The 24,625-nt window shown below is 32.5% G+C and overlaps 1 protein-coding gene across 1 annotated transcript in view; it reads left to right on the forward strand.

Annotated features, from left to right (window-relative positions):
- LOC126978640 (uncharacterized) overlaps window positions 1–24,625 on the forward strand; it is a 104,432-nt gene that overhangs the window by 38,832 nt on the left and 40,975 nt on the right. The window contains exon 2 of the mRNA XM_050827633.1: window positions 15,478–15,523. The gene's annotated coding sequence lies outside the window, so the exon portion shown is untranslated. The remainder of the gene's footprint in view (window positions 1–15,477; window positions 15,524–24,625) is intronic.

The raw sequence follows: 24,625 nt of genomic DNA on the forward strand, positions 1-24,625 counted from the left end.
ACTTTTCGGTAAGGGAAAATTCTATTGGTTTGCGTTACCGACATGCTCATGACGGGCGCACGCGATAAATAAATAAATATAAATCCCTATTACCTATTAACTTCCTGTCTGCTCACGTTGCCACATAGCAACGGCATGAGACCACCGTTTAGTACGCTGTTGTAAAGTTAGTACACAAGACATAATATTATAAATGTGAATGTATGTTTGTTTGTTACGCTTTTACCCCTAAACCACTGAACCAATTGTTTTGAAATTATATAAAAATACATGCTGTCATAGACGGATGGAAATTTGAAGTTGTATGTATTAAATTAAATAATTGTCATGATTAATAATCGCATCCAATAAATACAATGATTAATTAACTAATAACTGGCACCACATCTAGCACCCGCTCACGAGTTGACGCATGGACCAGCCAACGTTCCCTTCTCACATATATGAGGAAAGGAGACCACCCAGACCCGTGAACCATGAGAGCCCAGAGCATATGTGGAGATGAGCAATTGAATAATACCAGAATGTTCGTTCGTTTCCATAGCAGAGTAAGAGTTACAAATACAACACAGAAAGACTGAAATAATTATAGTTATAATCAGGTAGTGAAACATTATCTATCAAGGTTAATATCCCAATAAGAATGCATGAGGCACTTACGCAGTTTATTGCCATTTGTGAAGTAATTTATAATAACCGCAAGCGCCTGTGAAAGCTTCCTATTATAACTCTGTAGTATTAGTGTTAATACTTAAGGCTATTTAATTAATGAAATTATTCCGTTTATTGCATGGCTTAAACGCAAAGCGAGTAGGTAGGTATGTCTTACTAGGGCCTAAAATCAAAATATTAATCGTTTTGTTGCAAAAGATCATATATATATATACTAGCTGATCCAGCAAACGTTGTATTGCCGATATTAAAATTGCGATACAATGGTAACTGTTGATCGTAGATGGCTGAAAATTTGAAGTTGTATGTATTTTTTAATTTCATAATCAAACAAATTTAAAAAAAAATGTCAAAAAATTAAAAAAATCGTGTGGACCACCCTTAACATTGAGAGGGATGAAAAATAGATGTTGTCCGATTCTCACACCTACCCAATATGCACTCAAAATTTCATGAGAATCGGTCAAGCCGTTTCGGAGGAGTTCAAAGTTTAACACCATGACACGAGAATTTTATATATTAGATTATATAGTGCATATAAATGATATAAAAAGCACATTGTCACAAAGATAAGTTATAGATTGATGGCTATTTTTACATTAAAAAAAAGGTTTTGGTGGCTTATGGTGTGGTTTGTTTAGATATTATTATAATATATTTACATATAGCTTACGTTTTTGTACATTTTATGTAATAGAAATGCAATGCGTTAGTTTAAGCTATACAGGGAAGTAAACAACAGACATTACATACTACATGATTCAAATTCGTGTTACAACCATAGACTATATTATATACTCGCGTATAGACGAGCTGACAGCCCAATATTGCCTGACTAACTTTTATTTGTTGATGTGTGCGTTAGCTAGTGGTTTTGAATTCAAAATACTGATACAGTAATCCACCCTATAACACGTTTTCATATAACGCGATCTCAATATCCCATTTAACGCGGGGATTTCCCACATACATATTTCTGTTACGTGAAATTTATAATTATTTGTACAGTTCATAATTCGCTTCACGTACCTTTGCATGTGTCAATTATTGTGTTATTACAAAATTAATTGGATTTATTAAATTTGTGTATTACAAACCTAAAATAGTAAAACTAGGCAAATAGTTGGAAATACTTGTTACGAATTGTGATTAATTATTATGCCGAATCACAATATATATATAAACTAGCTGCCCTGACAGACGTTGTTCTGTAGATAGTAAAAAAAATACTGTTTTATAGAAATTTGCCAATAATATTTCAAAACATCAAGAATTATTTCGTAAAAAATGCTCCCTGTTGTTATAATGAAATTGTTTCACAGCGGAACTGTCAAACCGTGCGTCACTAAATTCTCTCATAGAAAATATGTCCATACAAAACAAATACTAAAAATAAAAATAATTATGGGTCCCAAATCAAAATAAAAACTATCCTATCTCTCAAGTTGGACCAAACTGCACTCCATGGAGTATTCCCCATTAAAATCCGTTCATTACTTTAGGAGTCCATCGCGGACAAACAACGAGTCACGTAATTTATATATATTAAGATATACGGGACTACCACTATAATGCGTTGTTCTATAACGCGGAAGCACTATATCGCGAAAGAGATTTTTCAAGAATCAAGAATCCTGAGCGGCAACGCATTGTAATGGGCAGAGCGTATCAATTACCCGAACGTCCTGTTCGTCTCGTCCCTTATTGTCATTAAAAAAACACAAAAAAAAAACTAAACTGTTTCGCTTTTCTTTTTATCTTGCTGTATCTCCGTTAGAGATGTTCATCTCTTTGTGTTTGTCTAAACGCTAGTATACCGTAAGTCTGTGGATATAACTACACTCTAAATTCAACGATGATAGATTCACGGCTTAAAACTTGACTGATGCATCCGGTAAATGTCAGTAATTAGGGTGAAAGTTAATTTCACGGTAATGTACATTGTTTATGGTCATTGCTTAAGTGAATGGGAATCATTTGTTTTGTTCATACAATTAGACTAAATAATTAATATACACCCGCCTTTTGAACCCGGGTGTCAATTATGTGTTTAGTGTTATGAGGTTTTTTGTTTCATTATTACTGGAAGGCTAAGCCAAATTGGCTTTGAAGAAGTCATAAATAGAGCACGGCAAAACGTCAAGCCGGCACACATTCTTGTGCTGTACATAGCGCAAATCTGGCTACATATGGAATAATGCTGTCATGTCTGGTCTGGTGCACCTCAGTATCAGCTCGATCCATTTGACCGCGTGCAACGCAGAGGACCCAGTGCTCTGTGAACTTGTCTTGTGCCGCATTTATCACGGGGAGCGTTCCGAACATCTGTTAGACCTGATTCCTGCCGCCAAATTCCACCTTCATTCGACACGCCAAAAATTTGGATATCATCCCCACCATCTGGATGCGTGGCGTTCCTCCAAATTGAGGAAGGAACTTTCTTCCACGTACAACCAAGCTGTGGATTGAGCTTCCTTGTGCGGTGTTTCCGAGATGATACAACATGGGTACCTTTAAAAAAGCACGCACACCTTTCTAAATTTCAGGCAAAGCTCCTGTGATTCCTGTTGTGTTGCAAGAGAATGTGGGCGGCGGTGATCACTTAACACCAGGTGACCCGTACGCTCGTTTATCCTCCTTTTCCATAAAAAAGAGTAAATATTGTAAATTTAAGTATGTTGCTGAAATCTATGAAAATATTTTTCTCAGAGCTTCTCAACTTAGCTGAGTGGGATGAAACGCGAACTTGATATTTGCAATGGGCTGTCTTAGTTTAAGCTTTAAAAATCAAATTAAAGATTGTTCTAAGTTTACACTCGGCTAAGTTAACATAAGTAAAGTCTGAGCAAAATCTACGTAAGCTCTATAGATCTCAGCCGGAAAATCTTCCACAACTACAATACAATCTACTTTATTTTTTTAAACTCCTGTTTTCTTTACTGACGATCATTTGTCGCTATAATTTATTTATACTTAAGTCAAATGATATGCCAGATATTTTTACATGGACGCCTGATTTGAGGCTGAAATAGTTGCAATGAATACTGTTAACATATTCTTATATACAGTATCGCCTGTCTAAAGGTTTTCAACCAGTGTGTGTTGCCAGTGATGACTTACGGCATGCAGACGTGGTCGTTATGGGCCTGATGAGAAACCTCATGGCCGCTCAGAGTGAGAGGGCTATGCTCGGAGTTTCCATGCGAGATCGAAATAAAGAGATCAATAAGGAAACCAAAGTCACCCACATAGCGCAAACATTGCGAAATTGAAGTGGCAGTGGGCAGAGCACATAGGTGGACGAACAGATGGCCGGTGGCCGGTAAGGCAGTGAAGTCCTCGAATGGTGACCATGGTAGATGCAGTGCTGGTAGACCCCCACAAGTCACATGATGGACCGACGAACTGGTCAAGATCGCTGGAATAGGTTGGATAAGGGCAGCGTAGAACCGATCCTCATGGAGATATTTGGTGGGGGCCTTTGCCCAGCAGTGAACTTCTCCCGACTGTTGATGATGAAGATCCCCTGTAATATGTGACATATCTTTCAATTCTCCATGACGTTATACCGTGCATCAACAAGTACACACATGCATTTTATCATAGCTAAGCATGTGGAGATTAACAATAGTCATTAATCAGATTATCAATGCGGTTAGATCAGTATGCAGCAAGCGTGTACAGCAACAATTAATACTCCGACATTGTTAGAACATAACTGATGACGACGAACGAAATAATTTTGTAGGGCCGACACGTACAAAAAAATATTTGTCGTGAAAACTTCTTTGTATGTGTTGTAAACGACGACCATTATAGCCCAGTGGTTATTGTGCGCTGAGTTAGAGGTCCCATGTTCGATTACTGGTAGGTGCAAAAAATTACAGTCTTCAATAGAAGTACAACTAAATATAGGGCTATTTGCTAATTACTACCCCTTTGTTAATTAGTACACAACAAGTAAATCAAATCAAATCACATCAAATCAAAATTATTATATTTCGATGGAAATTCACATTACACTTGAAATATTTGTCATTTTTTATACTACAACTCATTCGGAAGGCAGATTTCTAACTAACTCTAAGGTTGCTCTTTTCAAATTAGATTATTAAAAGTTCTTATTTAATAATAATTACATTTATCAATCTGTGACACACATGTAACAGCCCAGCAGCTCAGTCTCAAGGGCTATTTAGATACAGACATTCTGATATTTTATATTACCCTTTCTTAATATAAAACCTTTTCTTCAGAACTGATTTATATTTGTGTAAATATAAATTTTGTACGTCAACTGTATCAAATGCTCTTATATAACGTAGTATTTTATAAAATTATTTTATATTTATAATATAGGAATTTGGTATTGTGCAAATTTCAAGAAAGTCCCCTGCACCGCATAATATTCACGTTAAAGAGGACGACATATCCAATATATACTTAAATATTTAATCGAAGTAAAACACAATGTATTATTTATTGCTCTGTGTCAGCGCTACACCGTCCGTGAAGTTGGAGTGGCCAAGAGTAGCGAAATCTTCTGATGAATATTGGTGTTTATTTCCGAGTCATAGATGTTACTTCATGTTTACTAACAGACAGCTAACAAACAGATAAATAACTGTATTTTATATAAAACTAGCTGACCCGGCAGACGTTGTACTGTAAATAATAAATAAAATACAATTTTTTATGTATTTGTCAATAATATTTCATAACATCAAAAATTATTTCGTTACGTATGCTCCTTGTTGTTATAATGAAATTGTTTCACAACAGAACTGTCAAACCGTGCGTCAATACATTCTCTCATAGAAAATATGTCCATACAAAACAAATATTGAAAATAAAAATAATTTTGGGTCCCAAATCGAAATAAAAACTATCCTATCTCTCAAGTTGGACTAAACTGCACTCCATGAAGTAATCCCATTAAAATCCGTACATTAGTTTAGGAGTCCATCGCGGACAAACAACGTGTCACGTAATTTGTATATATTAAGATATTAATAGGCGAATACTTCGTATCGATAGTGGGCATACATAATATAATAATGTAAATAATTATTAATTTTAAGGATGAAACAAACAAAATAGCAATGAATCGAATGTTATATTAACATTTCGAATAGTATTATTAATTGTTTTAAATTAATTTTTCAAACCTATAATAGTACGTAAAACCAAAATTAACAATATAAAAAAATTCGTTCATTAATCTGTCAACAGATTGCGCTGTTAATTTTTAAAGTTTTCATCATTAATTGGACGCCACAAACATCACATTTGAAGGAATTTTAAAGTTAAATTTAAAGTTAAATATTAGTGTAATCCATACAATATGTGGGCTGGGCTACTAATCATGATGTCATTTAAAGAGTGACAATAGGTCTGCAATTTTTTGTCAGTCCGTTAATATGAATCACGTGACCAGTTTTGTGTTCTTAACTCAATTTAGACATGATTGTGGATTGGAACGTTTTTCTGGAATTACGTCCAATTGGAGAATCTATAATTTCAAGGAGTTTGTATATTTTTCGTGAATACCGACGAAAATAGATTTTAATTAGTCTTCGTATCATTAATTTTAATGAAGAATTGTGGTGGGTTCCAAAAAAACACCTTTGTGATAAAATACATTTGTGCATTTATTCTGTAGGTACAATTTACGTAAAATTCTATAACGAACGTCTTCAAATCTAGCATTATATTACTTATAATATTTTGATTTTACGACCGTAAAATTAAACATATTATTATTAAAAATAATTTATGCTTGTAATTTTATTAGTTTATTTACTTTACGTGACTTAAGCTTCGTTTTAATCCGATGCGCTCACTTGAGCAAATTTTATGCCTGTTTTTACATCAAAACCGCAAATTTTATGCAATCCATATCTATTTCCTTGATAATACTTTGATGTTTCCGTGTTTATTCGTTTTTTAACAATGTATTTTAATAAGTACAATTGATACTTCGTAAACTGATGTTCATTTTAAAATTCTGATGCTTATGCAAAACTTTTCAGTGATGTAATCTATACTTAAAACGGAGAGCTTTTTTTTTATCGCTTATACTGGCAAAACTACTGAATTGATCGGAATAATATTTATGTCATATTATGCATTGGGAACCTGTATTTTTTTTACTTAAAAATACCTATATATATTCACCATGCAAATTATTCAATGAGCGGGCGCGGAGTACTTATTTTTTTTTATATAAATAAGGAGAGACGAGCAGGACGTTCAGCTGATGGTAATTGATACGCCCTGCCCATTACAATGCAGTACTCTTCAGAATTATTGAAATATCCAAAAATTCTGAGCGGCACTACAACGGAGCCTTCGCTTAGGGTAGGGCCGCCTGTGATTGTGTACCTACTAAGATACTGACAAATGCTTCTAATTATGATCTGTAATATCCTTCATTGCAAAATTCAACAAACGTGCTAACAAACTGTAATAATAAAACGTAAATTAACAAATCAATAGTCAAAAACCAATCATTCTCCCAGGTTGCAGTGATAAAAGTTAACAATGCCCTATTAGGCACGGCACTCACTGTAATCTACTAACACTTCCGCTCATACGGCTGTTCAATTTATAAAGAAGCCACAGCTTTACACAGCCTAATCTATAATCATTGATAGAAACATGTTATTACGTGTGTTTTAAATGCGAACTATGCACTTATGCGTATACGAATGCCATATGATTAACATAAGACGAACTTAGCTATTGAAAATTAATAGATTTATCTGAAATTCCTGTTGTTTTTAGTGGAGATACTTTTATGACGAAATTCGAGTGACAATTTAATAATTTATTCACTGAGTACGAATCAAGGATATTATTAATTTATACCTTTATTTATTTATGGTGTATGTGGATGATGCAGCTACTGTACTCAATAACTTTTGTATTAATTTACATTTACTTTTTTGACTTACTCGTGTAAGTCATTGACTATTTGACGTTTGAGTATGTTTGTTGCATCATTTTACATATTATATTGTAAATGATTTGTAAATTGATGGAAATGTAAATCTTGATATAAAAGAGTGGCAATGAGTTTCTTGCTACTTCTTCTCATTAGCTCAACCCTTTACGAAGTACCGGTAGATTGAATAAGAAAAATATTTTATTTCTTTTTGACATTCATAATTAGTGTCATTTCCGTGACCTACATGAATAAACTGATTTTGATTTTGATAGGTATGAATGAGAATCGAGTTTGAAACTATTTTAAAGATTATTATAGTCTGGGATATTCTTGTAGGTTCTTCTCCCCACGTCAAAGCCCCATTACGAACTAATGTAGCATGACTTTTACCAAGCGATGTTGCAATATATGTTATATTTTTTGCCGATTTTTTTTATTTTCATTTTATGATGATTCAGCATTGTAAAATACATACAGCTTCAAATTTTCGCCTTCTACTTTTTTTTTAATGGAATAGGAGGACAAACGAGCGTACGGGTCACCTGGTGTTAAGTGATCACCGCCGCCCACATTCTCTTGCAATACCAGAGGAATCACAAGAGCGTTTAAGGAACCCATGTCGTATCGTCCCGGAAACACCGCACAAGGAAGCTCATTCAAGCTTCTACGATCTATAACTATTTTTGTATCGTGATTTTTATATTAATCTTTTCCATCCATCCGCTATAGGGTTGAAAGATGGCAATCGAATACAATAATAATTGTAGTTATATATTTGGTAGGTCTAAGAATAGGTTGCATCTATTTTTATACCCCAAAAATTTATTGTATTTTCTTTTTAATTACTTTATATGGAAATACAACGTTTGCTGGGTCAGCTAGAATGTTATACTTTTATTATTTTAACTCCCTTTTTTAATGACAATAAGGGCCGAGACGAGCAGGACGTTCAGATGATGGTAATTGATACGTCCTGCCCATTACAATGTAGTGCCTCTCAGGATTCTTGAAAAACTTGTTATTGTTACTCCCAAAGGTAAATAAATATGTATTTATATTTCAATCATGCTTAAAAATACCTTTCACATAACATATTTGGAATAATTAAATTATTTCCACTGGAAAATCTTTTTATTATTATAATAAACAGCACATTAAACAATTTGGTGGGTTCTTATTATAATATTCCGTGGCAATAGAATTTTAAAACCATTTATTTAACGTAGGAAATATTCTGCGAGTTAGAAACCAAGTACTACAACATATTTATTGAGAAATAAATCTTTTAGACGAGATTTAAAATATATAAAACTGTGAAGATAGCTTCAACTCTGACCCCCTTATTCATAATAGTAACGCTCCTGTGATTCCTCTGGTGTAGCAAGAGATTGTGGGCGGCGGTGATTACTCAACACCAGGTGACCCGTACGCTCGTTTGTCCTCCTATTCCATAAAAAAAATTCAAAATTCTCAATTTTAAAAGTCTCTTTATCTGTATGTCACTTGACCGAATCACCATTTTTTTACGTCACTTCAGCAGAAATAATTTGTTTTTTGCTACACACCAACGAGACGGACTATGACCGGTCATTTTTATTTAAATAAAAATCAATAAGTGTTGCACTGGATATATTTTGACGTTTGTTTGTTTATGATATTAAAACGTCACGAACATGGCGGCTCCCTTTATGGCGGGACTATTTATCATTTAAATTTAAAACAATTTTTCGAAGTGCTAACTGGTATTATTTTCAGACAATAAAAATACCAGTTGGAACATTTACAAAAATTTATTTTAATCAATAGCCAATTTCGTAGTTCCACAAAATAAACGCCTCATTGAATAAATTTTCTGTGAAGCTATTGTGAATAAACTGATGGATAGAAGAAAGTCAACTCAGATAAGGCTACTTTGTAAATTGATTTAGCATTAGAGAAATGAGTTGGAAAACCGCAATTATTTCCAGTAGTCGAAGCGTATCTGATATTATAAGGCAGAAAGTCTAAGGAATCCATTAAAATGGTCAACTCTACAATTACTTTCCACGGACTAAGTGTCACTCAAGCATTAACTTAATTAACAGATATTATTCCCTCTGGTGGTCTAAAAACGTTGGTAGATCATTCCTTATACGTTTTTTTATTAATTCTTTGTAATATCCGGTGTGACTATATGTAATTTTAACTCTTTACATTATTAACAATTTGCTTTTTAAGAGTTAAAGAATTAAGAGCGCTCGGATGGAACCCGAGAGGCGCGGGTCTGAGTCCCGCATCGTTCATAAATTTTGGTACAAATTAAATTTGTATATTTACTTAAAAAAAGAAACTTTGTGAAAAAAGGATCTTTTATAACTTAGGAGAAAATGCGTACAGTAGCTTAAACTCGTCATACTTTTACAAAATGTATCTGTATCTGGATTTGTTTCAGGATAACGTGTGTGTAAAATTTCAAGATGGCTGAACGGATCCAAACTCAACGATTTTAAACTTATGTCATCCAGACCTTTCCAACGGCATATCTGTATCGTGGTTGCTAAGGAATAAAACTTCCAACACGGTCTTAGATCTTTTTCGGTTTTCATTTGTTAATCTAAATGTTATAAAATGGCTTTAAGTTTCCCAAATAAAGTAAAAATATCCGGACGACCGAGCCTCGCTCGGATTTTTAAGAATGTGCAGAATTTGAACAAAAAAAACTAAAAGGGCATCTGGATTCGAGCCGGAGTCTTCTGTTTTCCGGATCACCCAATGTCCCATCTGAACTATTATAGTCTTGTATATAGTGGCGAAATTTACCTTTGTATTCTAATGTCATTGTAGCTGTTTCTCATTAAAATACGGATAAAACTACATTTTTTTTAAATTGAAACCTAGCTAGATCAATTATCGCCACCGAAATCCCCTGTATACTAAATTGTATGAAAATCGTTGGATTATATATACCAGAATTGCTTGTTTAACGATATAGGATTGAAATTACTGCTACCTAGTGCATCTGTATCAGTGGTAATCTCATGAGTTCTCACTATCATATTATGTCGACTTTATCTTTCATCTAATAGTATCATCAATTAATCGCTACCAATTACAAGAAACCAGCGTAATACGTTCGGTTTGAATTCCTCGCAATTATCGTAACTCACGTAGCTCGTCACGAGGAAAGCACAAAAATATTATCAATAGTAACATCAGAGACAAAAACTGGAATATACCATAAATTGAAACTACATATATCAGATAGGTTTATAGGTCATATCGACTCATTATCATCAACTGGAAGACGTCCAGTACTGGACAAAGGCCTCCCGCAAAGATTTCCACGACGATCGGTCCTGCGCTATCCTCATCCAACGTATTCCGGCGACCAACACTATTCCATGTACGAGGTCCACATTCTAGGACTTTTCTGCCACACCGGTCATCTGTCCGTCGAGTTTGCAATCATTTGGGTGATATTATTATATATACATATATATTATACTATACCGGTGAATTTGATTGACATATCGACTCACTGACCTTTTTGGTCAGTCAAGAAATATTATTAAAGCATCTTTGAAAAAGAAGGCTTACTATAGTAAAATAGATTATGTAGAGGATAATGATGTATGCTTCTTGTCTGGTTCTGTCGACGCCACCGAAAATTATGTCATATTAATATCAAGAAGCCTATGTTATTATATGATTTAAAAGATGGGCTGCGAGTTTCTTGGCAGTTCTTCTCCCCATATCAAAGTCAGAAAACATTTATTGCGTAGATGTGTGATGTGCTTTAAGTGTTGTAAAACTTTTCACATAAAAATACAGAACAGTTTAAACACTTTTTCAACTTTTCTCCCTTAAGAGATGATTCTCCTTACCTTTACCCCTCCATCATCACTAGCTAACGCACACATTGACAAATCAAAATTGGTCACTTATTAACGGGTTGTCAATTCATCTATGGGCTAGTATTTTCTAAGCCTATGGGTATGAATACAAAGTGTCCAGCTTTGGACAGGTACAGGGTTTGGTGTGAAGTATGGTGAATGTAGCAACTGTAAACGAATTGAAGTATGCCGTGTTAACAACTTACGTTTAACAAAATAATGTAGTAAATATAACCTTAAAGAGTTATCATGAGAAAACGTGTAGCTAGCTAGAGTGATTAGTATTATTTTAAATTTGGCGCTTGGTCTAAGATTTACCCTGATGCTAATGTGGTGCCACCCTAATTTAATGTATTTTTACTTTTTCTTATACACAGATGACCTCTACCCTCCATAAATAATGTTTAAGTATTCAAAATAGTGCGGAGTATAGTAATGTCAAAATCTGTCACAGTAACAATATATTTGCTTACTTTTTCTATCTAGCTGTATCTTCGTTATATATGTTCTTCTCCCTCGCACACTATGTTATCTATACGCTGTTATATTGTGAGTCTAATGTCACTCCTGTTTTGTGACAGATGTGAAAATTCATCAAGTTAATATTAATGATACTAAATACGAAAATTGTCGATTCTATAAATATATATATAAATAACTATAACTAAATATAAATTATTCTGATAATTAGGTTTTTACATACTGTGCGCCATTAATTGAATCAAACTGACTAAAATTAGCGTTACATTAATAAGCATGACAGCTCAGTCTATTTCGATTCCTACAAAATAAATTTCTGAGCGCACGTAAAGAAATCTCCACTTCAAAACGTAAAAGATAATATATTTTGGCTAAAAATACTTAAGTAGATCAATTAAATATAAAAATAAATCAGAATCATGGTATAAATGTATAAATAAATATATGTACAAAACAATCAAACCAAAAGCGTATTAAGATAATTATTTTCAATCATTGCATAATGAGCTATCTACATTTATGGTTATACTATTATCTGAGTTATCTAAAGAAAGATCTCTTCTGAGAATCTGGAACTTTTTCTAGACATTGCCAGTGCATCCGACACTAATTATTATGGTAATAAGTATAATTATTAAATCAATTTGCTATAAGCAGTCTTACCGGAACTAAATATATTAGTTGCTTGAGATAGACTTTACCATGTGTATAATATGCTAAAGGCCAAATCTGATTTTAGGACAAACTAGTCTTTCTTAATCCAAATCAGTTCATCCTTTATGCGACAGAATAAACCGGTACAGACTAGGTTAAACTAGTTTCTCCTATCGGCCAACTTGAGCATAACTACCAAATTAAACCGGTTACAAATCTGATTTTAGATGATACAGAATGAGTATAGACTAGGCCAAACCGGTTTATCCTGCGGTGTACTTATTCATGTTAGGCTCAACTATACTAGCCTATGTTAATACGGGTTTGTCCAATGGCCGGTAGGTTATCCTATCATCTAAAGGGATAAACTGTTTTGGCATAGGAAAAACTAAATTTTCCTAGAATAGTGTTCGGCAATTAACATCTTATATATAAAATTCTCGTGTCACCTTATTCCTCCGAAACGGCTTAACTGATTTTTACCAAATTTTATATGCATATTCAGTAGGTCTGAGAATCGGCTACTATCTATTTTTCATCCCCCTAAATGTTAAGGGTAGGCCACCTCATTTTTTTTTTATTTTTTTTTTATTATGATTCAGCATTGAAAAATACATACAAATTTAAATTTTCGCCCTTCTACGATCTACAACTGTTTTTGTATCACGTTTTTTATATTATTCTGTTCCATCCACCAAACCGATATAAGGTTGCAAGATTCCAATGGAATACAATAATTGTAGTACGATATATTTGGTAGGTCTGAGAATCAGTTTTATCAAAATTTTAATAATTGATTTTTTTAATATGTTATATGGCAATAAGACGTTTGTTGGTTCAGTTAGTATTATATATAAATAAAGTTAAAGCGTCTATTTCTTAAACATAGCAGCTTTTGGATGCATAATCCTAGAAATAAACTTATAATTTAAACAATTGATTAATTTTTGTAGGAGGAACTTATCGAGACTAAAATCCTGATTTTTACGTTATTAGCCCGAAATTTTAGGCAGGCTGATATTAATTGTCTCGCTCAAGTGAGCTCGTCACAAATATTAATTTAAAGTTTTTTTAAATCTGAGACAGCCTTACCTCTTAATAGTTATTGCATAACATCGTCCGCCTTATATCATTCAAACGCCAGCAATCAATTTACAAGTCAAATTTGTAAACACGCAATAGAAACATTTCGTTCTCACAAACATACTTAACTCTTTCCAGTTCATTTATCTAAATTATGATTTATTGAACTGTGAGATACTCACCGTTACAGTTATAAAAACTTGATATTACTGTCGGTGGTTTAGTAATTAGAACCTTTGACTCATACCACGATGCCCCGGGTTCGATCGCCTTCGGAAAATGTGTATTTTGGGTTCCGCACCACAAAAGGAAAAATCGGGACCCTTAGAGGATCACTGCGTTGTCTGCCTGTCTGTCAAGACCCTTTAGCTCGGAAACGCGTGAACCTATTGAAATTATAACTGTGAGATAATGACGAGGTTTTATTCATACGAAATCCTGTTCCTCATCATTCAGAAATACGTTTTTATTTAATTTTTTTTAAGCTTTTTTTTTTAAATAAGTTTACACGTTTCTGTTGGCTTCAAACTAAATTATTCCTGAATAAGTACTTAAGTATATTTACATCATATTTTTTAACCGAACTCGAGAAGGAGGAGGTTTCCAAATCGATTGGTATTTTTTTTAAGTATGTACACCGATTACGCTGATTTTCTGAGATTAGATTTATATCCGATTTTCGAGATTCTTTTCATTTGATCCCATTAAAATTTGACATAGTTTGGCCCCGTAGTTTTCATTTTATAAACATTTTATATGAATATTTTTGTTTAAGTGGATGATGTTATTTTAGTTTGTGTACCGCTTTTTTAGGAGTTTTCATTTAGATTGATTATATATTATTACTAGGTGACCCGACAGACGTTGTTCTGTATATAATAAATAAAATAATGTTTTTTTATGAATTTGTCAATAATATATCATAACATAAAGAATTACGTCGTAAACTATGCACCCTGCTGTCGTAATGAAATTGTTTCACAGCAGAACTGTCAAACCGTGCGTCAATAAATTCTCTCATAGAAATTATGTATGTACACATCAAAGGAAAAACAAATTTGTTGTTTTTATTTAATTAAGCATTTTCTTATTTATTCATCTTTTAAACCTTCCCTGGACTTCCACAAATAATTCAAGACCAAAATTAGCCGTTCTAGAGTTTTAGCGAGACTAACGAATTATATACGACGAATTACATAGTTTCTTAAAAAAATTACTATTTAATATATGACAGTAAAAAGCAACGATATCTTATAGTTTAACTGATAAATGACAATAAAATGTAAAAAAAAAACTACGTTTGAAAAAACCGACTTCAAAAACTGAAAAGTATAATATTACTTTTTTTTGTATCAATTACACATACAAATAATAGTATTTTATTAATATTAAAGATATAAGTTTGCATAAGAGTTCTATTCAATTAAATCTTTATTAAGTTATTTTATGCTTTTTAGTTTTTAAAGCCGGTTTTTTTTTCAAATCAAAATAAATAAAATAAAAATTTCTTTATTTGTACACAGTCATTTACAATCACATATCAAACTCTCCTGGTAGATTTAGATAATCTGTGTTAGGAGAGAATTTTTTTAAACGTAGTTTTTTTTCTATTAACAGAACAGCTTTGTATATTCGCTACCCAGCTTTCTAAGAAAATACCTCTCTATGGTGAATGATGTATGTTCGTTTGTCCTCCTCTTTGATAAAGAAAGTTCGTATGAATGTTTTTATTTCATAAATTTACTAACGTCTTTCTTTTTTTTACAGTTAATCGAGTTGTGCGTCGAAGTTGCAACAGAAAAAATAACCAAAGGTTTGACCACTTGTATATTTCACGGCCCATATAGCCCAGCGACCCTGCCACTGAGCTAGAGGTCCAGGGTTCGAATCCCAATAGGTTCAAACATTTATATGATGAAATGTTTGTTTCCGAGTCATGGATGTTTATTTGAACTTATATATTATGTTGAAGTAAATGTATTTTTGTCGTTGTCTTACACTTAAGATAATTTTTAAAAAAGTGTGTCAATATGTATATGTCTTTTTTTTTTTTAAATTTCGTGTGATAGATTTTAATTAAATTTAGTACACTTTGTGCAGTTTTATGAAACTTGAGAGATAACAGTAGGTTTTATTTCTATACTTAACCATTATTTTTTTTCAAATTATGTTATTGCATGAGCGTTTCTATGCGATAAATTATTTCCGCACAGTTTGAAATTTCTACTGTGACTTTATTTTATTGCAAGAACAGGGAAATGATTATCGTAATGATTGTAATTCTACAAATAACGTAATTAACAAAAAAAAAACATAATTATGAAAATATTAAGTATGGTAATTGAAAAAAAAAAAACAAATGCATTACTTCTTTATAAAAATTTAAATATAATGTGATAAAAACCTTAGTCGGAGGTGTGAGATTCCAACATTTCCATCTTGCAACTTAGACCGCGCGCGGCCAAATTGACTTAAATGCATAAGTTGAAAGTAATGATAAAACCTCACCTCTACTCAAATCGATTGTAATGCGACATGCTATAGATGGACGAAAAAATTTGAGGCGATGTACAATTTACACTTTATAAAGATTTAAAATTTTTAAATGAAATTTTGTATATAATATGCATTTGTTTAGGAGAAGCAAAATACGCCGGTAACCAGCTACTTCTCGTGTCATGACACCATGGTGTTAAACTTTGAACTCCTCCGAAACGGCTTGACCGATTCTCATGAAATTTTGAGTGCATAGTGGGTAGATCTGAGAATCGGACAACATCTATTTTTCATCCCCATAAATGTTAAGGGTGATCAACACATTTTTTTTTTATTTTTTTACATTTTTTTTAAATTTGTTTGATTATGAGTCAGCATTAAAAAATACATACAATTTCAAATTTTCACCCATCCACGATCAACATTTACTTTTGTATCGCGATTTCAATATCGGCAATACAACGTTTGCTGGGTCAGCTAGTATTATATATAGACTAGCGTAATTACTATGCCATCTAGAATTTTTGGTTCAAGATGGCACTGTATTGCAATGGCCAGGCCTTTATTCTTTCCAACAGCTGAACGAAATCCTCGAAACTTTCAAAAAGATAAAAGCGGCCAAGTGCGAGTCTGACGCGACCACTAAGGGTTCCGTAGTAACAAATACATAATATAAAAGTTCTTGTAGTTCGTTGTAACGATTTATGGAAAAAAGTGGCTGTGACATACACGGACAGACAGACATGACGAATCCATAAGGCTTCCGTTTTTTGCCATTTGGCTACGGAACTCTAAAAGAGTGTGTTTGTACTTATGTACGCATACAAGAAGTTATACTTCTTTGGAGTAATTAAACAAAAATCCTTAAACATTTTTATTTATAATAAATTCGTAAATTCCCAGTTGACGTTCAGGGATAATAAATAAATTCAAGACAGCCCGGTACTAAATTATGATTATTTTATAGCAAGTACAATGACAGTACTATATTGTATATTTGATTAAAAAAAAAGAATCATCGACTTACAAATTTAAGACTTAGTTATATGGATTTCTGATGCATGCCGTTGTCAGAACTGAAATAATTTAAATGGGACGACACGGGAAGCACCAGCTTACAAATAGAAAAAGAATCATCAAAATTGGTTCATTGGTAACAAACATAACAAAAAAAAATAGCAAATTGCAAACCTCCTCCGTTTTTAAAGTCGGTTCGAAAAAGCGCAAAAAAATAATGCTTGTAGAGTTTCTTGCGCCATTTCTTCTCTAGAACCCCATTTGTTTCTCCTAGTATTAGACATGACATCAAAGAATAATTATAAAGGAATACATTTTGAGAAAATAAATGACTTTTACCAATTTTAACCAATGAAAATATTATTATACTGCATAACTTAATTAAACGTTAAATTATGTTATTTTATAAGTAGGAAATGTTAATTGCTATAGCAATATCGTGTTAAACGTTATAAGCTGCCACATATTGTTATGCTTCATATCTTTTATTTACGTTTGAGTAACAAAACCGTGTTTATGCAGATTAATATATTAACTGTTTATGAAAATATATTCAATACTCGTTGCATGATAAAATATATAATTAATCATATATAAGCTTTATATAATATTGAAGAGAAATTATAACCAAGATTTTATGTTATCTAACTTTAGTCTGTTAAGACACAGGTTGTCGTTAAAATAATGTAAGTTTATTATGGCTTAAGAAATCAAGTCAACATACTGAGAATAAATGAGATTTTGTCAGAAGAGATTGATAGCATGTTCTCCTCTCCATAAAAAAATAAAATTTACAGCGGTCTACGCATGGAGTTCTTTCAATAACAATCAGATCATATTAAACGAATACCAGTTAAGGGGGAACATGCATATCAAATACGACGTACATAACTTTGCCAAATAACTCTGAGATAATAATAATACTAAATGATTTTAAATATATAACTAATATTATTTTGTTCTGATATAAATACAACTAAATTGGGAAATGCTTCCAAATCTTTTTCTTAAAACTATATAAAGAGTCATGAAACACTTCCAACTCGATGCGACCATTTATTAAATTATACTCATCAAGAATGCGCTTAACCGGAGACTGAAAGCCTACATTTGATCTACAGGGTGGGGTATAGAAACTAGACTTGTTTTTATAGCGATAACACACACGCTGATACAATTTCAGCTGTCTATCTAGGATACTGTTACTCATCGGTAACAATCCCTATAAAGGAAAATCAAAAAGTTTCGTTAGATGCCAACTGGATTAGAATTTCTCTTTTAATTTATGTATACTTAAACATTTAATGATTGTTGTGTAAGTTTGGTGCGTAACGATAATATATTAATTAATAAAATAAGAAATGCAGCGGAAGGAAAGTAATGAGTATTACTTGAGTTGGAAGCCTCTTTAATGTACTTCCTGACTGTTATAACGTTCATGTTTATAATTAAGATATTATTCGTAGATTTATTAGGTTTTAATGTTAAGTGTTCACACGTTATTGAAGTGAAACCTTCCGTAGCCGTGTTGGGCACTTTTTGGTAGGAAAATGTTATGGGATCGCGTTACCGACATGCTCTGGCATTTTACTGGCGTACGGGATAAATAAATGATTAAAAAAATAATTATCTTAATATTATATACCTATATATAATATTATATATTTAGACAATTTTTGGATGGGTGAAATCTCGTTGTGCAGTGCGTGTGTATCGAGTACAATCCACTCTCATAGCTTTTTCGTTTACCCAAATGTTTTAAGTTTTCTTAAGTGTTAACAACTCGACACGTGTTTCGCCTCTGCGCGAGGCATCCTTAGGACATGTTGACTCATCAAAATGTGGCACGAGACTCGTGAATTAACACTTAAGAAAAATAAAAAATATGGGGATAATTATGGACTTCCGCAAAAAACGCCTACTTCAATAAATTTTTCGGTTATTTTTTTCCAAAAGAACTTATTTTTTTTATTTGAAAAACGAAAAAATATACAACTTTGAGGTTTGATACTGTACAGATTCTAAGATAATTTATACATCTAGATAGTCTCTTGCTGTTAGACAACCGATGAAAACAGGCCAGATTTATTACATTAGTGGGCATGACAAGCTACTTCTTACGCTCGTGACTTATGTTAGTTTGTGTAAGTGTGCGTGCATTGCTCAAAATAAAGGTTAACTGTCACATCAATTCGAATTTCGAAACTTTCACAGCTGTCACAGTCTATTTAGACATATAAAATGATCAAAGCATAGATTTGAATATATTTTTAATTTACGATCACATTGTTTTAAACTTCTCAGTCATAACAATGCGTTTATAAATAAAAGCCATTTCAAATACTTTGAAGTAGTTATAATTTGTTCTGGCACATACACAATCCCAATATAATATCTCCGGTATTGTTTATTGAAGTAGGCGTTACTTTTGCGGAAATCCATAAATATCAAAATTATTTGAGTTTTCTTTAGTGTTAATTCCGCCAATATTTGTCCTTAAACAATTCGACAAGTGTTTCGCCTCTACAAGAGGAATCCTCAGGACGTGTTGACTCGCCAACATCTGGCAGCCAGATTTGACATTAACACTAAAGACATAAAAACTCAAATCATTTTGATCTCCGGTATTCATAAGATAACCTATTTCAAAAACTTTAAATAACAAGAGAAATCCAGGAAAATCGTATATTATCTTGAAGCTACTTAACCGGCTTAAGGATATCAAAACCAACCGACATTCCTTTCACATTTTCTCCAACATTTAACGTAAATATTTTATGATCACAGGCGATTATGAAAATATTTTATTAAATTATATTTGACATTGTCATTCATTATTCACGTATGTCAATTGTTTGAACAATAATAGTTTGAATGTCTTTTGCCCTAAAGTTCATAGTTTCCGAGAAATCGGACCAAAACTTTTATTCAAGATGGCGCTTGAAATTCCACATGGATCTGTTAGCATTCTGTGATTTTATGCTCAATAATTGACGCTAAGCCTTATCAAAAAATGGATCGGAAATATAGTGCGTGGTTGACCAAAAAAATGGCTACTTTAACTGGCCTAAACTCAGTCAACTTGTCAGTCAGAACTTTCTTCCATTTATCATTTTTATTTACCAAATTGACAATTAAGTTAACATACAGTTTTAAAAAAAGAGACCTTTCACCTGCGCCCACAGTGTAAATCAGTAAATCTAAAATCTAAAACCACTCGTTGTCACCCGATACCGAGATACACTGCGACGTTTAATATTATTAAGTTACGTGAAAGTTTATTTTTATTTTTAAAGTGAAACTTTTATTACATCGTCTCAAACTTTTTCGTCTGTGTGTTGCATGTCGCGTGACGGTCGGGCGGCGCCTATACTTCGCTGCAGCTTACCGTGTAGTATATAGACTATTACTTATTTATGCCAGTGCTCCACGCTATATTGTTTGTTTATATCTTATGAATATGTAAAGTATAATATATAAATTTGTTTTTTTTCTATGCTGATATTAAGGTTATTATGTGAAAAAAAATTGTTCACTTACATCGTGGTTTCATGAAACCACACAGTTGCTTTTTTTTAATTATTTCAATTTTATTTTCTTTTAGTTTTTCAATAGTTTCCCTTACAAACTAAAAGTAGTTACATTTAATATTATCTTTAGGGCGTCGTCACCAAATGGCCCAACGGAAAACCAGCGCTGATTTTGAAACCAGCAAACATGCTGAGTTGGGACCATTTTGTGACGTTTAGAAAATAATATTAATCAAATTTGTACACATTTAATCATAAGTTTTAATTTTAAATCTTTTGTATTTAAATGTACTGTACTATATCGTCACAAATCAACATTTTTCTTCTAAAAGTTGGCGGGCCCATTTTTTATATGCACCATGTTAAGAGTATCAAAATAATCAGTTTTTATTTTTAATTAATTATAGTGAAAGCATCTGTCTATTTACACAATAATTGAGTTTACAAAGAAGGCAAGTATTTAAGCCTGCTAATACGAATTATGCTGTCATAATTCGTATTAGCAGGCACTTAATTTAATTATTTGCCCGCACTTGCATTAAATTTAGATATAGAATATCATAAATTCTTGTGCTACCTAATAAATTTCACTTAAGTTGTTCCCAGAAGAGAAAGCATTAAAATTAGTGTCTAAGTAATCCTTATAAGGTACCTCTTAAGCATAACTTAGGTAAACTAAGATGTATTTAAATAAACCTGTGTTCATTCTTATATGACTAGTAGGAGAATGCTTTTTATCTGTAAGCCGACATGAAAATAACGTTAAATTATAAAGATTAGCATTATTATGTAGGTTTCAATATAGGTTGTCGTATTTTAAGACTGGTTTTTTAATAACAATATATCTGTTATAAACTTACTCACTAAGAATGATATATTAAACAATCATAAACTTAGTATACTATCGTAATAGACGAACCCTGTGTGAAAGTCAGACAACTATCCTTACATAAAAACCATTTTGAAACAATTTAGTGTCCATTAGTCTCCTGTCAAATTGTACCGCGATTTAATTTTTTATTTTTTTTTATTTATGGTATAGGAGGACAAGCGAGCGTACGGGTCACCTGGTGTTAAGTGATCACCGCCGCCCACATTCTCTTGTAACACTAGAGGAATCACAAGAGCGTTGCCGGCCTTTAAGGAAGGTACGCGCTTTTTTTGAAGGTACCCATGTCGTATTGTCCCGGAAACACCGCACAAGGAAGCTCATTCGACAGCTTCGTAGTACAAGGAAGAAAGCTCCTTGAAAACCGCACTGTTGAGGACCGCCACACATCCAGATGGTGGGGATGATATCCTAACTTGTGGCGTGTCGTGCGAAGGTGGAATTTTATTGTTTTTATCGTTATTGTTCTGTGTTTTAAAGAATATTAATTAAAAAATTGTGATATTACAAAGAATCAATGGAACTAAAGAAACATTTACACAGGTATATACTGATTCTTCGATGATACTTTCGTGATATTTATTTTCGTAAAACATAAGCACTAAAATACTACATATTACATTTTATGTACGCAGTATGCAGTCAGATTTCTTAACATTAAATTTTGATTAATTAACATATAGATAACTGTAAGTACCTACCTACCTATATATGTGTAGGTTTTAAAAGTTTTCGCAAAGAAAATCCCTATTCTTTTACTGTTCCTTGTGTAATTGAAGCCGCAAACAGTCGCTCTAGTTATTTTTGTATTGGGTGACTCGTCAAACTTTAAATTGTAGTTTCGTATATTATGGTTTTGACCCAGTGTGTTTAAAGTCACGCAGACTTTACGATGTTATATTTGGTAAGATCATAATTCATATCTTAAGACCTACATTAGCTTACTTGCCTTAGCTTTTGTGCATATTTTAATGTTTTATTTTCTCCGAACAAGTACAATAAACTCAATGAAATTGTTACCTCCATAGATGTGTGGATTTCATACATAAGGAAATTGTTAATTTTTTTTATACTTTCACTCAAGATTTTTTTTAATAAGGGGTGAGACGAGCAGGACGTTCAAGTGATGGTAATTGATACGCCCTACCAATTACAATGCAGTGAGTTCTCATTTGCCCAGTAATTTCACTAGCTACGGCTCCCTTCAGACTGGTACACAGAAATATTTACACATTACTGATTCACGGCAGAAGTTTCTGTAGGCATGTATTATACCCGACTTCCGCGTATGGGAAAATCACGCACAACTCTCTTAAAATTTTACTCAATGGATTAATAATATTAAATAACAACAAATTCAAATATTTTTATTCAAAATAGGATAAGATATCACTTATAGAAATTAAAAAACTATCACCTATTCGATAAAATATGCCTCAGACCTGAGAACAACAGACAAAATTAATATCCTGACGACGGTCGCTCCATTCCCAATCTGTGGTGTCATTAAGAAAGTAATTTACCACACAAAAGTCTTTTATCAATTCTTTTAAATTGCGTAATACATTTCCTGAGGATCTTGTTGTAAATCCCCCGAAAAGACTTACTTACTCGAGACTTACTTACTTGCTCAAGAGCAATGCACGAAAACTAACATAAAGTGTCATACAAATCGCTAGTGTAAGACGTAGAATGTCACTCACACTAAAGTAATAAACCTGGCCTTTTTTCATCGGTTGTCTAGCAGCAAGAGCGTCTATCTACACATATAAAATATATAAATTATCATTCAGTTAAATTCATTTACCTAACCATACGTAGGGTATTGTAGAAACGTATGCTTTTCATTGGATATTATACGATTTATTCAATGCATACAGATGCCAGTACAAATGTAGCATAAATCATATGTGACATTACAATGGTTTGGTGAAGTGTTTCACGCCCCTTACATTCACTTACTTACATAAGCTAGCTCGGTTTTATTACCGGAAAATATAGTAGAATAGCTGTTGCCGTGTTTTCTTTCAGTTCGAAATTGACACCAGCTTCATACTTTAATCATTATCTGTTCTAAATTTTATTAAGATCACTTTAGCTATTCTAGCGTGGTTTTGAAACAAAAATAAAAAGCCCGCATCTCAAATTGATCATGTTACGTTATGTACGTCAATTTATTTAAGGTCTCAAAAGTGTCTAACAAGGAAATATAGAAGAAGGAATATTAATTTTTAATTTAATTTTTATTTCATATAACTAATTAACCAAAAAAATATAAAAAGGATATTTTAAAATAAGAAATAACTAAATTCCAATATTATGTTTTTGTAAAATTAACTTTAATAACTTATTTACTCAGATGTTTTGTTAATTTCCCGAATAGCCTACTGGACACACTAATTATGTCACGCGTTGGAATTTATAAAAAAGTTAATAATATTGTTTCTACCTTTACGCTTCATGGAAATTAATGTTCTATCTACATATACATTTAAAGTCGCATTTTCAAATTTATTCATCATTAGTTAGAATAGAAAGGTTATTTTTATAATCACACATATTTTCGGATGCGGTATTCGCCTTAAAACTTACAAGGTAATGGCAAAAATAGCTTTAGATAAGCATTTAGCAATAAGTCCATTATAACTTAACATAACTATAAGTATAATGATGTAATAACCACTCGTGAATCTTAATAAATAAATTAAATTGTATTTCGATACGATAGCTTCAATTGGCAAGGGAGAAAGATAAAAAATAAATTAAAGTGAAAATAGAGTCTGTGAAGATTCGCAATAATACCAAAAATTAACGTACATCCGTGATTGGCATATCTAATTAGACAAACGATCAAGCAATTAGAAATATAGTACACGCAACATACAAAGCTATTATACGACCAACAGCAAAAACCACACAAGACCACTTTCTTCAATTATAAAAACGTAATATTAAAAAAAGTCGTGTAAAAAGTTAACTTTAA

The sequence above is a fragment of the Leptidea sinapis genome, chromosome Z (genome assembly GCF_905404315.1).
Source record: "Leptidea sinapis chromosome Z, ilLepSina1.1, whole genome shotgun sequence".
NCBI classification, from domain to species: domain Eukaryota; kingdom Metazoa; phylum Arthropoda; class Insecta; order Lepidoptera; family Pieridae; genus Leptidea; species Leptidea sinapis.